Below are 20,837 nucleotides of genomic sequence, written 5' to 3' on the forward strand. Positions count from 1 at the left end.
AACAAGACTAGGTACATCTCCAAGTTACAGCTCAAAGAGGCCTGCAAGTCATATTAAGTTATTACTGCACTCAGCTCATATCTTCAAATTTGCATTTAAAACTGTACATGCTAGGAACAATCTTTATTCCTTTATTTTTGTTGATGCTGGTGCCATGGCAGAGGATCCAAGACCATGGAAAATACATCTGTTGGGTTATCAGGATCTCTCTTACCAGAGGCTAGCTTACATTTCCTGGGTACCCAAGCTGGTCTAGTAGAAGGCATCAGAACCAAAAAGCTTCCACCAGAAAATGAATGATAGGTGTAAAGAAGGTGGTCTATTTTAGCACAATACCAAAGCAGAGGGATAAGAACAGAGCCAGTAGGGAAGGACAAAGTTAACCAAACGCATCTAGGACTGTCAGAAGAGAATCATGTGCTGCTCTGGATTAACAGAAAGACCCACAGTGTCACTAGGTAATAGGCAAAGGAAAGTTGGGTCAGAACAAATGTGGTCAATTAGGTAACAGAAAATGACTTCTTGGCCTGAGTGTGGACAGGAAGAAACTTTAACTGAAAATGCCTTCTTTGGTTAGACAGACTAACTGGTGTTTAGAAACCAAGCTAAGGAAGCAGTTTGGTCTCAGCTTAACACTGTCCCTGTGGGTAGCCCCATTTGTTTATTTTGCCTTGAACCTTCCAACATCCCCTTTGCACAAATCATCTGGTCTACAAACTCTTGGACACTGTCCTCTCTTCAACCACAGCTTTCCGGCTCCTTCACAAAGCTCCAGGCCTATTATATTTCAACCTGCTTGTCATAAAGCCTAACAAGCTCTTTCAATAGCTTCCTAACACTTGAGAGTTACTGAGCTTTTAGTGCTTCCTCAGCCTTACTTAGAAGAGGCTGGTATTGGAAAATCTAATATATTCAATGTGACAGGGCTGGGTTTGCAAATATACTTGTCTGGTTTCTATTGACATTTAAAAACAATGTTAGTGACAAAAATGTAATTATTCCTAAATTATGGAAACAAGGAGCCAGGCATACTGAATGAACTTTTTTTGAACCTCTATTCATTTCACTTCAGATTTTGGCAGAGAGTTTTGCTGGTTTCTATTTTATCCTAACCAGTTTATCCATGTTCCAGACTTTATATGTTCTCTGGCTGTAAAGCTTTCCTGTGGAATTTGCTCATTGCCACAGAACTGTGCTGGAGAAATCCAGCTCAGCTCTGAAAAATAAGAGAATTTTTTTGTGCTCATATGTACAGATAAAATCGAGAACATGCTCTGAAGCATATGCTGACATACGCTGACATAGCTCACTCTCCATCATGTTTCAGGCTGCCTCAAACTGCAGTTCTGAGAGGTGTGAACTACCTCATCAAATTCAGCTGGGGCTGGAAGGATTTCCCTCTTCCAATCTTGAGAGTCTACTGATTTGCACTGTGTCATGGAAATTCATCATTTTTGCAACAGAATTCTGTTTTACTACAGTCTAATGCTTTGTTTCCTTTCTCCTGACTTTTCTAAAATCCACCTACACAACTGCCTCTTCCTTTCCAATGGCAGTGGGCACAAATTGAAATACAGGGAACTCCATTTAAATGCCCTTTTAAGATAAAACTTTTACTGCAGGTATGACTGGACACTGGCACAGGTTGCCCAGAGAGGATGTGGAGTCTCCGTGTGTGAAGATACAGAGAACACGACCGGATAACGTACCTGGGCAGAGTTGAGCATTGGGTGTGGACTATTTCCATTGGTCTCTTCTCACCCAGCCGTTTTGCAATGGGGTGAATTTCCCTGTGGAGGAAGATGTTTGCTGTATTTTAGCATTTGTTCTGCCTGCAGTGTTCCAGAGTCCTCTCCAGCAAAAACACAGGGACTAATGAGCCTATAGAGGTCCAAGTCCGCAGGGTCAGCTTACCAATCCATACACTGTCCTACTGCAGCTAGAAAATGATACATCAGCAAAGCCCTATAAAGAAGTTTTCCTGACCAAATGGAAGGGTGCTAAGCATCAGAACTGCCTAGGTAGGAAGTGAAGAGCTGCCTTGATGAATATATGCCATCTCTCCAGCTAAATGAATTCACAGAGAGGAGAAAAACACTGAAGGAACAAAGATGAGTTTTGGTGCAGAAAGATTAGAGAACACTCGCAGATGTAGAAGAGGTGATGTTTTGGCAAGGAATCTGAGTCAATGAGCTGTGTACTTACCATGACCTTTATAAACAGCTGTGTCAACTGGATTAATTTCTGGTTCTTCCTACCTCCCACTACAGCAAAGCAATGCTGAGACTTGTGTAAAATAACAGAAGCCACTTCACTGACCACTTTCAGCAGCACAATGCGCATTCTCAAGCCATGTATTCCACTACTGTTACATTTTGCCCTAAACTGTGCTGGGCTTTTGCTTGAACAGATTTAGCCATATCAAATTTAAGTACTTGGTATCAGCTACTCATCCAGGCTCCCCTTAGAACAAATCAAAACAGGCAGATGTCTCAGAAAACCAAAATTTCACTCCCCAGAGTATCGGAGACAGGTGAAAGGAAGAGAGGTTCAGAGAAGGTTGCTGAGCATCTAGGTTTCAGCAGAGAACAATTTTTAGGTACCAAAAATTGGTTCATGAGCTTCCTATGATGAGCACTCGCCTTGTCATTGACACAACACTACAAACAAACAAACAAAGCATTCCAAATTTAGTTAACGACCACAATAAATATTTTTAAGCTACCCCACAACACTGGTCATCTGATGTGGAGCAATGCAAACTGAAGTCTTTTAGCAACTAAATATTTAAGCCCATATACAAGGAGCCCAATCAAATGGTCTGGTATCTCCTGTTGGCTGCAGATGGTAAAATGAGAGAAAAGGCTGGTCACCACATTTTCTGTTATTGTCTAAGAAGCAGTAGGTAGGGATCAGAAAGTACTTGAGAGTCACCACCAGGAGCTTCACAATGGACCAAAGAAAATTCAATATATACTTCATTAACAACTGGAAATGAACCAGGGGTGGGAGTGGTGAAAATCAATCTTCAAAACCATTAAGAAATGAAAGCTACCAGTGAGATACCGTGACAGCAAAAGTTCCAAAATTGAATGAAGCATGAAAATTGCTTTGGAAGAGTAGGACACAGGTGGGAGTCAGAAATCTTTTTGCCTAATTTTGTCTCTGATGCACTGAAATGACTTTGGCAGATCTTTTATACCCTTTGTGCCTCTGTATCCACATCTGTAATTCAGATCACAGCTAACCTGGTAACGTTTACCTCACAAGGACATAGAAAGGCTTGAAAGTTGAGATCCACGATGTGGCTTAGGAAACACAATTATTTTTTAAATGAGCACTTGGGAGATGGTCAATAACAGTGCTGAACAGCATTATAAAATCAGGAAGGGCAGACTCAGGCAGGAGCTCAAACAGCTGGAACTGAAGAAGTGTGTCACCAGCTTAATTCTTCATGGAGACTGGGACTTCTGTTCACTTCCAGAAGCACACACACTGGCTGCCTGCCATATTGTGCTATTAATCAATGCCTAAGCACAAACCAAACAACAACAAAACCAAACTGCCCAGACCCCACACAGCTGTGACTTCTTGCACCTACACCACAAAGGTCCAATAATATCTTTCTTTGGTGGGAACAAGTGTCCTGCAAGTAACCAATCCATAGTGTCATGAACTGCAAGAGTAGCAAACTGCAAACCACCCACAGACACTCAGATGACAGCACAGGCAGGAATTCAGCCCTACAGGATGTGGCCTCATTGAAAGATGATGCGCCCTGAGCAAGCCACTTGCTGAAGGTGATACAAGGAAATGCTGCAGGATTAATTTACATTCCCACCCCTCTTCAAACATCATCTGTATACAAAAAAAAAAAAAAAGGCAACATGAAAAATAAGGTAATTGAGTTACCATAACGAAACACTGCAATGTGAGCTGATAGGTAACAGGGTCCTTAAACTAGACAAGAAGACTTATTTCCTTAAAGACTCGGTTCAAACGCATTAGTGTTAACTAATGACAGGAGGAATTTCATCCCATTTACGACAGGCTGTTTTCAATATCTGTGAAAAACTGATGCAGTTAAGCCATGGGAAACTGAAGAAAGTTACTGGAATTAGTGAGGGTGCATATGTCTCTGGGTTTCTAGGAAGGCTGAAGTATGAGAAATTCACAAATGTGTGGAAACTTTTGATAGCATTCCAGTTGAAACAAACTTGCAACAAACCCTGCTGAGAGGTTCATTCAACAGGATGAGCTAAGCAAGGAAACAGTCAGTTCTGGCTAGTTGCACGGATATTAGCAGCAGCTGTGAACTCAGTAAACAGCCCTGTTTTCTGGTTGTCAAAGAGCTGCTGAAGCAGATGTGAAATGCATCAAAAATAGGTCACAAACAGAAAACATGCAAGGGAAAGCATCAATATGAGAGTGACCCGAAAATAAGTAATGCTGGAACATCTCGGTAGTGTTTACAGCTCTGAAGTGTACGCAGCTCAGAGCAGCACCCAACGACAGGCTGCTTCATGGGGTTCTTACGATAGGACCTTCCAGAGACAGCACTGTCTGTGTAAGGGTGGGGCACTCTCAGCAGCTGAAGCACCAACACAAGAAAAGGTACTGAACTGTACTCTGCATTCCTTTGAATTCAGTTTTCTGAGAGAGGCTTTCATTCCTGTCCTTCTCCTCACCCCCAATCCCAAACTCTATAATTAACTCAGACTGAGGTATCATAATGAGCCAAGCGTGGAATTTGCCACTACAAACAGATTACAAACTCACTTTGTCTGATAGGCAGCCCTCACGCAATAGTCATTCCTCCAGGGACTGGAATCGTTGCCAGCATGGTAATTACATTCCCCCTTTTTTCCCTTTCCCTTTTTAAAAGCCCATAGAACCTGTTCCTTGTAATTCCCTCATATGGAGATCCACTCAGATCTACTTCTAGCACTCTTGCAGTACTTAAAACACCACAGTTCCTCTACTACCAGATATATAAAGGAACAAGATTAAACTCTAAAGGGCAGGTTAAGAAAGATAAGGTACTTGGGCTATAACAGGACTAAACAGGGCACTGACGTGTCCCATCATTCCCTGGAGAGCCTCTGTGGCCTTCACAGCGCAAGTGTGGGATCGTCTCTGGCCAAGTGCCTTCAACAAGCTGAGTCCAAGCACTGCAGCCTGGAGCAGGCTCAAACACTTCCCACAGTCTGCAGGCAAGGACAGACACTCTCCTTTATCTGATTGCTTTTACTTCATTACCGTGGCAGGTTCTACCCCTCCACAACCTAAAGACATTGCATCATAAGCATTAATACAGTAAGGCTAATCAGACAAAAAAACAAAATAAACAAACAAAACAAGGCTGTTGATATATTCCATACATGGTAAGGTCAATTCTTATGTTTGACTGGGAACACAGGTCATTTAGTTGCTTAGTCTTAGCAACTAAATCCCTTAAGTAGCAATGGCTCTGAAACAGCGTTTAACACAGAAACACTGAAGAGACTTCATGCTATTAATGTTTTAGACCAGCAACCAAGCTTCCAGAACTTGTCTTCTCTCCTTCAGAGGAAGGGAGGAGAAAAAAAAAACCTACTCTGATCCAATTTAAAAGAAACCCTTTGTGGCTTGCATTCAGTTGGAAGCCTTTGCTGAAACAAATGTTCATTTTAGCATGGATTTCTTAGACACCAGAATCTAGGATGAAATGTGGTAATTGACAACAAGGTTAAAAATGGCAAGATAAACATAATGATCATTGCTATCAGCAGTTATGTGACAGTGCTCCAAGGTCCTTTTTTTTTTTTTAAGCTAGTCAGCTTTTTTTATTATCATTCATCTAAGCAATAACTCAAAAGCAGTCATACTTCCTGAAGCTAGTGGTGTGAATCCTGGAGGCTGAAGCATGCTGCCGCACTCCGCTCTTTTGAAGAACAGTTTTCTAGAAAAGGAGCCTACAGAGGGAGAACAGAAAGCTGTTACTTTCCTACGAGGACATAAAAGGATTGTTTCATTCTTTCAGAAGAAATTGGGCTCCGTACTTGTACTCAGTTCTTGGCCAGCTTGCTCCCTCCCCTCCTCATGGGGCAGCACGTTACACACATTTGGCTGCTGCTCTCCGAGCGCCACAAGTGCTTTCATTCCAGTGAGGAGTTTGTGAAGCAGCTTGGGTGGGAAGGGACTGCAGCAGATCCAAACTTTGCTGACAAACCATTTAAGAACATACTTTCTGTCTCTACAGGTTGCAGATCATGGGTAAGCTCTCACTTCCAAAACCAGAGCAATATGCATTTTTACCAAGTAAATATCATGCAGACAAATCAGATGGTAACTATTTCAGAAAACCTGGCGTAAGTTCCGTTTACACAGTGCTTTCCAAATGTTCCGTATTTGCAGAATAAAGATAAAAACTCTGATCTTTGTAGTCTGAACTTGTCTGCTTGGTTTGCCTTTCCTTTCTGGCCTAGATAGAACTTTTATGTATATGACTTCTGATTTAACACAGCAAACCTAAATAAATCCCAATGAAAGAAGTGTCAGCTGACAAGGTTCGGCTCAGAATTTGGGGCTTCTAACACTTGAACTCTCTTTTCTCAAGTTGTTTTGAGATGCACTCAGGCTGGACTGAAAACAAATCCCATAAACTTCTTCCTTAAATTTTTACTGACTTAGTGAGAGAGAAATCCTTTCTCAAAGACACCTCATAAACTGTTTGTCATCAAATGCTGTTACAGTCAAGCACTGAATTACCTTTTGTGCTGTAATCTGTTGATAGAATGTTTGAAGCAGTGCTTTCCCCAAGACTTCCACTAGCCACAGCATGTTTTGAAAATCTGAAATGGCTTACTTCAACTTGCCTGCAATGATCTGTGTTTGTCTAGTAGGAAACATAAGGAAGTGAATGATTAATTACACTCTTCCCAGTAATTTAGAAGTGCTGATGAATGCCAGGAAAGATTGTAATGAGTACTGAAAAAACCCCAAAGGCAATACATTGGAAGCCTTATTGTTGCCTTCAACAGACACAAAATAATTAAGTTTGTTAATTAGACATCACCTTTCAAAAAATAAGTAACAACAGGTACGTTTCATGCTGTCCATATTTTTGTGCAAAAATCACAAGCTGAGCACATGCGACCGCAGCCAACAACTGTTCATCATCACAACCCAGCACCCTAATCTCAAAATTAGCACTGTACATCGACATACACACACATAATTTCTCTTCAGTAGTCATCTTTCAGTCTGTCATTCACTAAGTAGCTCTGTGCTTCAAGTGCATTCTGTGGTGAAACAAGCAGAAAACACTCTGTGTTTCACTGTCATGCCAAACTAGGAGATCATGTAAGGTACTTGATTCTGTTACTGGGTTCATGGAATCTTTTGCACAGATCAGAAGGGAAAGTTGCCCACTTGGGAAAATAAAACATACTACATAGTTCATTCAACTATTTGGAAAGCATTCTAAGCTGTTACTCATGTACACCAAGAATTTGTACAGGATTGGTAAAGTTGAGGATTTTCTCTGAAACAACTCAAAGACATTTTGTTGCTCTACTCACGCTGTATTATTTTCAACATCATACTTTATATAATTAGTTAGCTTAGTAACTGTACAAGGTTTCATATCTTTACTTAATCATGTAATTCTTTACTGTGAGGGTGGTGAGGCAGTGGAACAGATTGCCCAGAGAATCTGGGCACATCCCTGGCAGTGTTCAAGGCCAGGCTGGATGAGGCTTTGAGTAGCCTGGTCTAGTGAGAGAGGTGTCCCTGTCCACAGTAGCAGGGCTGGAATGAGAGGATCTTTAGGGTCCCCTTCCAACACAAACCATTCTATGACCCAATGTGGTTTGCAGATTTCCATGAATTTTAATGAACTGAGTTTTAGAGTTTATGCTTCAGAGAGCTAACAGGAAACCACCACCCTAGCTCCCTCCCTCCCCCCATATATACACATTTTTATCTTTCTTATCCCTCTTGATTACTTACTACAGTGTTGTGGTTGAGGAACACATTCAGGTAAAAAGTGAGCCTGACATTATCAGGAAACAATTCCCTTTGGGAATTATCCAGTATCCATTCCTTTTTATTCTTTCATCCCGACTCTTCCCCTGCACAGGATTGTCACTTTGAAGCAGCACCTTTAAGGGTAAGTTCCAGCATTTTCCTTAAGTAAAAAAAATAATGAAACCAACCAGCTGCAGTGTCAGAATAAAATCCAAGCATAGTAACAAGCCATTTTCCCATTGCAGCATCTATGCTTGCTAAAAGAGGATACTGAAACCCAAAGCAAAGCACAAGGTATAAGTAGTGACAGAATATAGCAGGCAGATGTGTCGCTGCTCTCAATGTCTGTAAAGAAGAGAGACTTTTTTAGGCTGCAGAGAAAGAAGATGAAGTGTTGTGCCTGCTGGGTTACACAGCAACATGCCACAGGGAAAAAAAACCCATCCAAACATCTGGGAGGCTACAAACACCAAGGCAGGGCTTGGCACGTATCAAAAGGACACACTAAACAAAACTCCCAGAAAGATGTATGGAGACACTTCCGACGTGCTTTAGGGCAAGTGCCTTAGCTCTGTACAGGAGTCAGCAGCCATCCAAAGAGATCCTGGACAGAGCACAGAGTGAGGAGGGATGCTGCCAGCCCAGGCCCCATGGCAGAGGGATGGCAGAGGTGGCCAAAGCAGCACAAAATACCAGCAGGGCACCCAGAGTGGAAGCACGGTCATGGGCCGTGTGCGTGCTCCTGTGTGAGCCCTTTCACGCACGTGGAGGCAACACGTGGCCGATTGTGGCAGTGCTTTGTGCTGCACCTGCTGCAGAGCTCTCCCAGCCACAGCACTGGGGGAAATTCCCATTGTGCACTCAGGGCACAGACCATAGAGCACATCTTTAACTGCCCCCTGGAAACGCTTAACCCAGCCCGGGAGGTTGAAGAGGCAGCCCAGCAGGCAACCAAGGGCCACCCTCCCAGGGAGAACGAGTAGAGCAGCCAAGAGCAGGAGGAGCCAACAAGTGAGGGATCATTTGTAGCTGCCCCCTCCCCTTCTCAGCACTTAGATTTACACAGACTGCTTGTTCTGCCCCAAAAGAGCACAAGTCACTTGTCAGAGCACCCTAAAGTCCCAATTAACAACCTCACCATACCCCTGTGCAAGACAAGGTGGACCTTCAAGGCAGACACACCAACTTCATATCCACTGATCCTGAGTGAGGGAATTTAGCTGCCCTCCCAACACATGGATGCTTCTGCTTTGTGAGAGACATGATCCATGGAATCGACTGAAGGATCCCCAAGAGGCATTCTGAATCCTCAGTCTGGACATGGGGGGAACAAGCAGGAGCAACTCACTGGGACCTGAGGCTCACACTGCTTACCTGCAAAGTGAATTCCAAAGGAGCATATCAAAGTTACGTGATGTTATAACCTTTGCTGTGAGAAATCCTGCTGAAACTGTTATTAATGCAGAAAAAAAAAAAAATCCAGAATTTCCTTTCTAACATGCTAGAGACTAACTGAACTGAACAACTGTGTCCAAGCCCTAAGCAATGCTTCATGGCACATGAAGGACAGAGACTCACTTAAATTAATAGATAAGTAGTAGAATACTATCAAGTAGCAGTAGCGTTACTATTAAGTCACTTGATAATTACTTGAAATCAGGTGATTGAGGAAGAGGCTTTATCTAGGAATAAAAGCTCAGCTGTTTTTTCCTCCAACACAAAACACTGCTGTAAGGATTCCAGCCTGGGAAAAAAAAAAACCCCTACACAAAAATAAATGTAGAAATGCTCCCAGAGATTTCCTAAGTCCATGCTGCAGGCACTCAGGAGTAAATGTGATCGCTGCATATTATGTTGGCAACTACGTGATATTTGCATTCACTTCAGTATGGCAAACTGTGGAACGCGTGATTAAATGGGAGAGAATACAGAGAGGGCCAGAAAGGCTGAAAGGGTTGGGAAAACATTAATGAAGAGAAAGCGTTAAAGTACTTTTTTGTTTAGTCAAAGAAAGAAGAAATGAGAGACGGTAATAGGTTTCCAAAGTGCAAAAAGTTGGGCTTTTAGACACTAAACGATTGCATATGACCCTTTTTACACATATTACCATGAACACAATTTTCAGTAGAGAGGATTGAGTTAAGTATTATGAGGAGAGCCTTTCCAGCTCTAGGTGTAATTACACAATAGAACCCAGGGGATCGTGGTAAACTCCTCGCTGGAGGGGCTTCAGTTAGAAACTCATCTGTCAAGAGAGTTTAAGCGCTGCCTAAAGGCTGGCGACGTGCAGGCTGACCTCCTGCAGGGCACTGCACTTTCAGCCGCGCTCCGCATCTCGCAGGGGTCGGGCCGGCGGTGACCGCCCGGCCCCTCACGGCCCCCCGCAGCACGGGCAGCGCGCGCGCCCGCCGGAGCCCGCCCGTTCCGCTCGCGCCGGTGCTTGTCCCCGTGCCCCCGGCCCGAGCGGCCGCGCACCGCCGGATCCCAGCGAGCAGCCTCGGGGCCACCGACGAACAGGGGACAGCACACTGGGCGCTGCTCCCCGCTACCGTGCCAAGAGCGTAGGGAAAGGGTTAAAATAGCTAAAAATACCTACAAAAATGGGGGGGGGGGGGGGCGGGGGCGATTATACTTCATCTGGGATTACTGGCAGGACATTGCACTGCAAGTGCCCGCTGCTGTGCCGGCTGCCGGCACAGCGGCGGCCTGCGGGGCAGCTCTGGGTGGGCGGCGGGAGCTGCGCGCCCCCTGGCGGCCGCGTCCGGCACCGGCAGGATCGCGCGCGAGACCCGCTGTGTGGAACGGCACGCGACCGGCCGCGAGACCCAGCGCGCGACAAGGTACGAGCACCGGCACGAGACCGGGCACGCGACAAGGCACGCGCACCTGAGCGCGACAAGGCACGAGACCAGCCACGAGATCCGGCCGCACAACAGCTTCGCCCACGCGACAGGGCATGCGCACTTGCTCGAGAAGTACCACGCGACAGTGCACGTGCATTTGCACGTGTACCTGCGCGAGACATAGCACGCGAAACGTCACGCGCACCTGCGCGAGACAGGGCGCGCGATCCGGGCTCGCGACAAGGCACGCGACCTGGGCACGCGCACCTGCGCGAGCCGCTGGCACGCGGGGGAGGCACGTGCACCTACGCGAGACATAGCACGCGAAAGTCGGCCGCGCGACAGGGCACGCGCACTTGCGCGAGAGATGCCACGTGACAGGGCACGAGGCCCGTGCACGCGACAGGGCCCGCGCACCTGCGCGAGACGCCGGCACGCGACAGGGCGCGAGATCCGAGCTCGCGACGAGGCTCGACACCTTGGCACGCGACAAGGCGCGAGGTATAGCCTGCGACAGGACGCGAGGCACGGGCACGCGACAAGGCACGCGCACCGGCGCGAGACCCAAGCACGCGACAGAGCGCGGGACAGGCCGCGCGCTGTTGGCACAAGCGCAGTGGCCGCGGTGGCACCGGACAGCGCCCAACGGCCACGGCGCGGGACCCGCGGGCGCGCGAGCGGGGCCGGAGCGGCTGAGGCGGGGCGGTCGCAGTGACGCCCAGCACTGACCAGCCCGCACCGCCCGCAGCCGGCGCGGCCCGAGAGCGAGCCCTGCCGAGGGGGAGGTGGTGGTGAAGGAGCAAGCGAGCTCGTGAATTGGCCTCTCCCAAAAGCACGGCAGAGGGGAAGGGGAAGACACAGCTGACCTTAGAACCGGCTCTCTGCTGAGTCCAAACCCCGACGAAGGCGAGCAGGGGTGGTCAGAAGGGAAGCGAAGCAGAACGGGCTGTGAGGTCAGAGGAGCAGACAAGGGGAAGATGCTGTGTAGGAACACATAGAGGCAAACCTGGGATGGCTTCAGCTCCCACCCAGAAAGGGGGAATTCATTTGTTTTTGGGGCTGTGGCTGTAGCCTCAGTGGGATTTGCGCTGTCCTGAGCTGCTGCTGCCGCTCCCAGGCACAGGCTGGCACGGATCGTGACAAGACACACCACAAACGCCCCATGCCCATCCTTTTCCATTGGGAACCAACAGCCCAGTTCCTCCTCCCTGCTCCCAGACTCGTGAAAGCATGATTTTCAAACCATAGCCTGGCTGCTGTAAACCTTTAATTTAACAAACCAACACACTACAGGGTGTTACTATAATCTATTGGGACCTGTTGCTGTAAAGTGATTTTGACAATATCAAAACACAAGGAAAGCTCATGTAGCAAAGTCGAAACTATGTAGTAAAAAATGAACTTAATCTGAAGCTTCAACTCTGTTTTTAATTTATATCTCATGATAATTGAAATTCAGTTTGGGCTCGTTTCTCATTTTCATTTAAAAGTTACACACATTCGAAAGCCATCAGGTGCTTGCTTCTGCTCTAGAAACAGTGCCACACTTGCCTGTGCTTTCTCCTCAGCAAAAGTTAGCCCCATTGACCTTCTTCACTGAAGCCCTCCATGCTGGAGTGGTTTCAGCAGGTTGGTGCTTCCCCCACACACGCCAAGGTCACATCGTACAGGGTCAGCGATGTTACAGCTCCTTGTTTTCCATTAAGGACTCCCATGGGGCTGGAGGCGTGGGCCTACCAGTACTATTTTAGCATCATAATCATCATATCCGTGAGTGAGCACAGCTTCCCTGCAATTTAATTTACTGTTTAAACAAGCACAAACCTCACAGAACGTCTGCCCTCCAATTACTCTGGTGTCTCTGAACTACCTCTAATCTCTTCCTAAAAGAGATTCAAGGACAGCAGAATAAAGCAATACAAAAAGTTCTACTGATTTCCAAATCCCAACCACAGGAAGTCACTTAACTGAAAAAATAGTGACCTGTTACTAGCGCTATATGGAGAGAAAGGAACACATACACCCCCCAAGAAAAACCCAAACACCAAACTTAAGTCTAACTGGTAGTGGGATCTCGCAGATTTACTGACTGAAGTCCCACCAATGTCAGTGTGACAGAGAAATGGCAGAGCTGTCTTGGCATCAAGTGCCCTAGAGCATTCCTGAAGTTTTCCATAACCGAGAAAATAGCTGTCAACTTCTTACTGCTTAGAGACCTCAGCATTTTATAACAGAGGTGCTGATTCCTGCGGAGTAGACTGAAGTCCCATTACAAGAGTCTTTCTTCTCTTATTTACATTTAGCATCACCTTCAGAAATCATCCCAGCTCTCCAGAAGTCCATGGATCATGGTTAAATACTTTCTCAGACACAAGCACACGCTTCAGAGCCTAGAAAACTTAGCGCAACCGGGCAGGCAGCCAGAGTCTATCTTCAGACTCTTTTTGACTGGCATGACTTAACAGCATCCCTTTTATTTATTTCTATGAGGTACTCTTGTGACAGAATGGGGAAGATATACACAGAGATGTTAAGTATCTATTCAGCTCTTCCCCATCATCTGTATCATGCTGGCACAGTGCCTTGCAGAAAGCACTGGAGCCTATCCATTTGCATCCTTGGCTAGGAGTGGATTGCCAGGCAGGGTAGAACGCACCGCCAGTGCATTCCTGTATGCCTGTAAGCAAATCCTTGGCATGTCATGCATGCTACTCAGATATATTCAATTAGTACATCAGTATTTATGCCTGTGTGCCTAAATCTGAACTGCAGACAGATGTGTGTAGTACTTACTGAAGCACCTCCCCCTGAGGAGGGGTGTAAACAGGGAGGTGACTGAAATGATTTAAAAGTTCATACGTGTCTCTGAGGCTGCTCACTCAAGTGTCACAGACATCTTTTCATGAAAAATCCTTTCCTTAGGATTTTTCCTCCTGAGAAGCTAAACATTGATTGTCTGCTGTTGTGGAATGCAACAGGTGGATCTTTGATTGGCCCATCTTAGGTGTTTATAATTAATGGCCAATCACAGCTCAGCTGGCTCAGAGAGAGTCCAAGACAGAGCCTTTGTTACCATTCTTTCTTTTCTATTCTTAGCCTAGCCTTCTGATGAAATCTTTTATTTTATTCTTTTAGCATAGTTTTAATGTAATATATATAATAAAATAATAAATGAACCCTTCTGAAACATGGAGTCAGATCCTTCATCTCTTCCCTCATCCAAGAACCCCTGTGAACACGGTCACACTCAAGGACCGTGCTCTGAGAAGCAAGTGAGCAGACTGGAGTGCACACTCATCACTAACTGCAGTCCAGCCTGTGCTTATTCCAGTGCCCTGCAGAATTCTTCATTCTCCTGTTTTACAGGCACCTATTGAAACTATTTCCAAACTCTTGTGACAAGGGACTGGGAGAGAAGGAAGGCACAGACAGACCAGGTTGTTCTGTGTTCTCCAGAATACAGAACTGCGCTGTGATGGAATTAAAATACTACTTCCTACATACAAAGCAAGCAAGTATAGTTTGGAAGAGAGCACTGCAGAAAGACAAAAGCAGTAGCGATGTGCAAGATAATGGGAAATCCCTGTTGAACAAATGGAGAGGAAAGCAGCTCAGACATTTGTGAACTCTGAAAGAAGCAAGTGTGTGGCAGGGACAAACCCAGTTTGTCATAACACCTCATAGTAGGGTGACTAAAGCAACCAAGGAAAAAAAAAAGCTGTTTAGCATGATGTGAAATTATGCTGTGCACATTTTTCCCTTTAACTTTGTTTTCAGTTTTGTAATTAGCAGTTCATTGTGTGCTCTGCTAGAATCACAGTGTTTCATTTGCAGCACAAAGAGTGACTGAGGCAAGCAGCACCTCTGAATAGCAAGCAGAGTGCCACAGACCAACTCCTGGGTGCTCAGGGGCACCAGGCCACACTCCCCATCTCACTGATGGTGTCAGGGTGCAGACACAGATAGGTTTTCCTCTGCTGGGTGTTAGCCAAAGCCCTCTCCTCCAGCCCTTGAAAAGGAACGACACAGCTCCCAGACTACTGTCACCACAGATAGCCTGTCATTTAATTTTCTGGAAGCAAACAAAAGTTACCTTTGCCTTCTCTGGGTAAAGAATGGGGTGTGATACACACACATATTAAATTCCTTGTTTAAAATGAAATCCTTTGCCACAAGGATATTTTAATGACATTTTGTGTCAGACACCACCACCATATATTGCTTCCTATGTATCCTGGGAAACACTTGCCCCCAGTTTTCAGGCAAGCAGCCTGTCCCTGTGCTATGGTCTGCTCCAAAGCCTCAAGATAGTGATAGAAAGAGGAAAAAACCCAACAAAACCCAACACCTCTAACTCTCCCACGCTGACTTTAGTACACATTATGCTTAGCTGGTAGACTAGGCTTTTGTACCAGAGGAGATTACCCAGGATCTGCAGTAGCAGAGACAAGGATGTGCATGTGTTGTGCTGCCTATAAATAGGCTCTCCACTTAACAAAAACACAACCCAAACAGCCAGCTGTTAACAACTAGACCACAGAGTCTAGGCAGCAATTGCTGCTTGCTGAATAAATCTGTGCAACCTACTCATGCTTCAATTGGCAAATGATGTACAGATTAATGTTTGATGAGAGCTGATAATATTAACATGATCTCTGAAGAGGCAAGAGTGAAACATGCTAAGCACGAAAACAATCTTTGAACTGCTGCTCAGCAGGGCTGCGAGTGGGGCTTTCCAAAAGTGAGCATTTTTAACTCACAGCTTGCCACTGGCAGCTTTGGCAAGAACAGTGGGGACTGTCAAAGAGAGGAAGGCCATCCCCACACCTAGGGGCCTGTCTTTGGCTTGAGACTTTGACTTGAGACCTCTCTCACAGGTGTCTGGTGATCAGCTGCCCAGCTCCGTACTAGGGATTCAGCAGTACCCTGGAATAGCTGCAGGAGTATTCCAAGAATGAATGCACTAAAGGACAAGCCCAGCTCTTCTCCTAGCCCTAGATACAGTCATTGCAGGGCAGACTCGGGTCAGGGAACAGGAATGCAGACAAAAGTTTGCATTATGCTAAGCTCAGCTGAGTCTGACAGTTTTACAGGAACCAGCCCTCAAAGCTATACTGTGGCTACTCTGCAAGAAAAGCAGAGTTTGATTGGGTCATGGGAGAGCCAGTGCTTCTGGAAAACACCTTCTACTTGATGCAGACTACTTGCAAGCAGTCCAGAACCTTAGTGCCATTCCAAGTCTAATGTGTTGACCTGACTAAGGCAGGACAGATTCACAAGGCCAACCTGGTTTGATTTCCTAATTTAAAAAACCAGCCAAACAAAACAGCACACCACCGAAACCCAAACAAACCAACAACATCAAAACCAACTCCTTCAGTAAAACATCCAAAGCCTGTCTTAAGGCTGATGTTGATGATCATTTGGTCCCAAAGGCTGAGCAAGATGACCCCTACAACTGGGCTGGGCCCCGTTACAGAGAACACAATCCTTCTGCAAAGGCTGTGCCATGACAAACTGGTGGCTACACACGTGGACTTCATTTGAGTTCTGTGGCTGAGCTGGAGTTGAAGCTGCAAGCTGCAGATTCTTCTGGCTTGTATCACCTGTGCCAGAAGGTCTGCACCCCTGGCAGCCACATCTACAGCAGCCACACAAGAGAGGTCCCTTCATCACGTGAAACAGCAGCTTGGACACCAGAATATTCATGTAAATAAAATACAGCAAAACTGTACCAATGTCTTGCTTTCCCTTTTTTTTTTTTTTTTTTTTTTTTTTTTTTTTTTTTTTTTTTAGGGTTAGGAAAGAAAGAAGGAAAATCTTTACAGCTTAGTTATTTAGGCCCTGAGATATTTTCCATTAAGTATGCCAATACAGAGTCCAGATTCAGGCCAGGCTTAGATTGCAACAACTCCACAGACTTCAGAAGCAAGACTCCACTTTAGGTAAGCAAAGCAGAATTACGCCGAGCATTTGGAGACAGCGACTACTACAGAAACAATCCAAAAAATTCATACCCATCCAAAATGACCCAATAAAAAACTTAGAAATCCCTTAAACAGGCACTGCTGAATTTAGCCATGGTATATCCAAATTGCACCCTGTTCCTTCTCCACCTTGCTTTCAACCAGAGGTTACTGCTCCTGTAATAGGAGTGGAAAAATACTGCTCTTTTATGTAGTCTTCACAGGCAGCTTATGACAGAAATATAAGGCTGTATGCAAGAATATAAGGCTATAAAAGATTACAGCAAACCCTGCCAGTTCTTACCTGTCAGAGGTCTTGAAGAAAACTACTAAGGCCACACTTTGAAATTTATTTTAGCACTATTTTACAGGCTGTCATAAAGTTTATGAAGGACACAGTGCTTAGTGTCTCACCACCCAGCATGGACACCTGCTAAATAAGGGCAAACTGTGTTGTAAAGGTTTGCATAAAATGACAAACTGCATTAAAAGCTTGAAATTCTCTTCAGAGGAAGCTAAATATAAGTCAATATATCTTAGAAGAAAAGCATGGGGATAGAGGAGGCAATTGATGGTGGAAGGCCAGAGGGCACTTTTTACTTCTTTTTGGCTGTGAGGCTCTCACCTGAGAACTGGTTTTGGCATCTAAAGATATTTTTTCCAGGGTGCACATCAGCTAACAGTCAGTTCTAGAACAGGCCAGAGTGTGAAACACCTTGAGAAGCTGACATGGTATCAATAAGCCATATGCTCTCCTTAAATGGCCACAATGGGGGTCCCTTTTACACAACAGGAGAAATTATCATGGATATCAAAAGGCTGAACAATTACTTCATTTACTCTGAAGAGAAACATTAGTAGTACCATTTTTTGGCCCTGTGTTAAACTAAGTACAGCACTGAAGATCTGTGGTGACAGGTAATACAAACCAAATCACAGTCCCAAATGGTCTGAAATCCATTTGCAATATTCCTCTGCGAAAATGCAAGTTTCAGAGTTCAAAACATGACTGAATGACTTTATTGATATTTTTCATTTTCATAATGTGAATAAAACTGAAAATTCTTGCTCACAAATGCACAACAAAATATAATTTCTACTCCCACTATGCATTGTTATAAATGCACCTGTATAAATTGCTAAAACATTCACATCAAAGCTTTTATAAAATTCTTAAAGACTGGTTCTTCACAGGTCTTCAAACTGCATTGAAATCCTTAATTTCCAAATGTTTTTCTGTATATATTTCAGTTTTGAAAAAAAAAACCAAAAACCCAGATAAACAGAGTAAGCTGCAATTATGCTTTGCTTTTACAATATCCCTAGCAGCTCTAATCAGGAAAATGCAGATATTGGATGCTCTCGCCAAGTTTAAACAGCTTTACACTTTACATATCTATTCTCTGATAACTGCTGAAATAATATTCTTTAGTAACTAACTCACCAAATGCCACATTATCACCCTCAACAACAGCATTTTCTTAGGCACACTAACTTCTTTTTTGCAATAATGAAGCGAGTCTGGAGAGAAGAAATACACAAATGCACACTACGAAAAGGCATAAAAATTCCAACAAACATCAGCCACACAATTTTCCTAAAAAAAATGAGCAATTGAAAAACAGGAGGCAAGATTTCTACTGTGTGTTTGCATTTTGCTTTTTCCACTTACTGCAGAAACAAACTGTTCTGTTGCACTCACGTGGCTCTTCACCCCTTACACTTGCAAAACCCAAAGCCATTTGTAGAGGGAAATCAGCAGAGCAGCTGTCAACAGAAGAGTAAATGTGATGGTCCTGGTGCCAGCACCCAAGCAAAATACTGACTTTGGAACTCCAGCAACCTGACAAGCCTGCGAAAGCTCACTGCAACCTTTAGTTGTAAGGTTTCACATTAGGATTTAATCTCCAATTGATCACACGTGTCAGAAAAGCATGGGATTGCTGCTAGTGCTTAGGAATACATAGGAATAGCATCTTGTGCACAGAGAGAGGGCAGTACCTGGTCAGAGTCTGTTACATCTTCAGGAAAGGGGTCTGAGCAGGAGTAAAGATCCAAGTCTTTTGCTGTCTCTACACAGGGGGCATCTTCCATTCTGACTACCAGCTACTACATCTCAGTGCCCACTCTTCTGGGCACCTGACAGAAACAGCCCAGGCTTTGCATTGTAATGTTTATTTCTAAAGCTGGAATTTCAAGCATTTACAATTTCATGGCATAGCTTTATGAGCTCTTCGCCAATGAAAGAATTTTTGTTGTTTGGTTTTAGACTGCTCCCCAGTACAACCCTTGCTGACTTCTTTTAAAAAAGCATGAAGCTGTGTCTGTGCTCCTCTGGTGGCACTAGTTTGTCATCAGTCCTCAATAAATCAGCAGTGTCATCCATGAAGTGAGCTGGGGAAGCAGCATCATCCTGTGCTCTCCTGTGCAATGCTGCAGCACACCACTAAAAATAGCTGCTGCCTTTCACTCCAGAGATGGAAGCTTCCTGAGAACAAGGCATTTCTGTACTCGGGGTGCACGCACAATATGCGGCACACTGATATATCACCACTTGTCCATATGTAAAGGGAATAGATTTGCAATATTTCCCAAACAGAAAGCTGTCCCAGCCACACAGCAAGTGTGTTTCTAGTAAACACTCTTCGGCCTCCGCCCCACAGGCTTGAGCAGTTGCATTTAAACTCATGTTTTTTTAATTTTATTTCCACAACTGCCAAAGCAGTTCCATGTTTCTGCTAATCTTTTTTGAAATAGAAGAAAGTGAAAAATGTTTCAGGAGAAATTTTGGAACATCTTCAGATTATTTTTTTTAAAAAGCATATTTTGTTTAAGTAGAAGCAAACAACAAGTTTTTGATCTCATCTCTCACATACAAATCTGGACCAGTCCACATTTAGACAGAAAAATGGAATCAATCTATTTCTGAACAGAACTGGCTCTGGGCAAGGATAGGCAAAGCACGAAAGCTGCTCACTCAGAAGAGGGCAGAAGCTGGAGAGAAGTTCCCTGGGCAAAGGGTAAGGACACATTGAATCAAGGGATGGAAAAAGTGATCACAGAGGGTTCAAATATGGAAACAGGACTATGAACCAGTCTGGGAGCCTGAAGAAATTTGCTGTTGAGCAGAGAAGCAAAACTGTGGCAAGCTTCCCTAGAAGCTCTGACAATTTTGCATTAAACATCTGCTAAAACGGTATTTGACCACTGTGCCAAAAGGACATCTCTGATGTGTGGCTCCCAGGAAGGACAGACTGCATTTGGATAAGCAAAGCCACTCTCTGTCCCATGCTTTGCCAGACACAGGAGATGAGGAGTGCTGGCTCCACCTCACTGCACAGCCAGTCTCCCAGCAGCACAGAAATGCCACCAGGAACTAGTAGCTCCTTACCTCGCCATTTCTGCCTGCCAAGAAAGCATGAGAGCCCGGTGCTTTGCCTGTTCAAATTCAGGAAAAAGGTGTTTGAAGAGCTTTGCTCAGCACAGCCAGCATTCTGTGAACAGTGGCAGAGCTCTAATTAACTGCACAGACTTCATCTCAGCAAAATGTTTTAAAAGAAATTTTAAAAGTACATGAATTCTCCCAGTTAATCCATAAGGCAAAGAGCTGAATCACAGACTCTGACAAGGCAGTCCCTGGAAAGCAGATAGATATGTCATACACTCCATTTCTCATTCCAGGAGCATCCCAAGTCCAATGTGTAACAAGAAGCTTTATATGCATATAAGCTGAAAGGAGAATGCCAGCTTCCAGCACCCAGGAGGAATGTTCAAATCTGGAGTCTAATTAACTTCACAAATGTCCTTCACCCCTGGTGTAGGAAAGTTACAAAGGAAGATTGGCTTGACTGTATGCCAGACATGTAGATTCCAAACAACGGCATTTCCCCCGAGTCCTTCCATGAGGCCCAAACTGCAGTCAGGACAAGCAAGGACACCAGCTCATCCAGACTTCAGGGCTGTCCATCAGCCTGGGTGGTGCTCTCTTGGAACTGCACTTTTCCAGGAGCAGAGCTGA

The 20,837-nt window shown here is 44.8% G+C and overlaps 1 protein-coding gene across 2 annotated transcripts in view; it reads right to left on the bottom strand.

The window, feature by feature from the left end:
- The window catches only part of ATXN1 (ataxin 1), a 368,814-nt gene that overhangs the window by 302,957 nt on the left and 45,020 nt on the right, over window positions 1–20,837 (bottom strand). The window contains exon 4 of one of the 2 annotated variants that reach the window (XM_058027067.1): window positions 1,710–1,790. The exons of the other annotated variant lie outside the window; for it this stretch is intronic. The gene's annotated coding sequence lies outside the window, so the exon portion shown is untranslated. The remainder of the gene's footprint in view (window positions 1–1,709; window positions 1,791–20,837) is intronic. 2 annotated transcript variants of the gene reach the window in all.

Source organism: Melospiza georgiana, chromosome 1 (assembly GCF_028018845.1).
Source record: "Melospiza georgiana isolate bMelGeo1 chromosome 1, bMelGeo1.pri, whole genome shotgun sequence".
NCBI classification, from domain to species: Eukaryota; Metazoa; Chordata; class Aves; order Passeriformes; family Passerellidae; genus Melospiza; species Melospiza georgiana.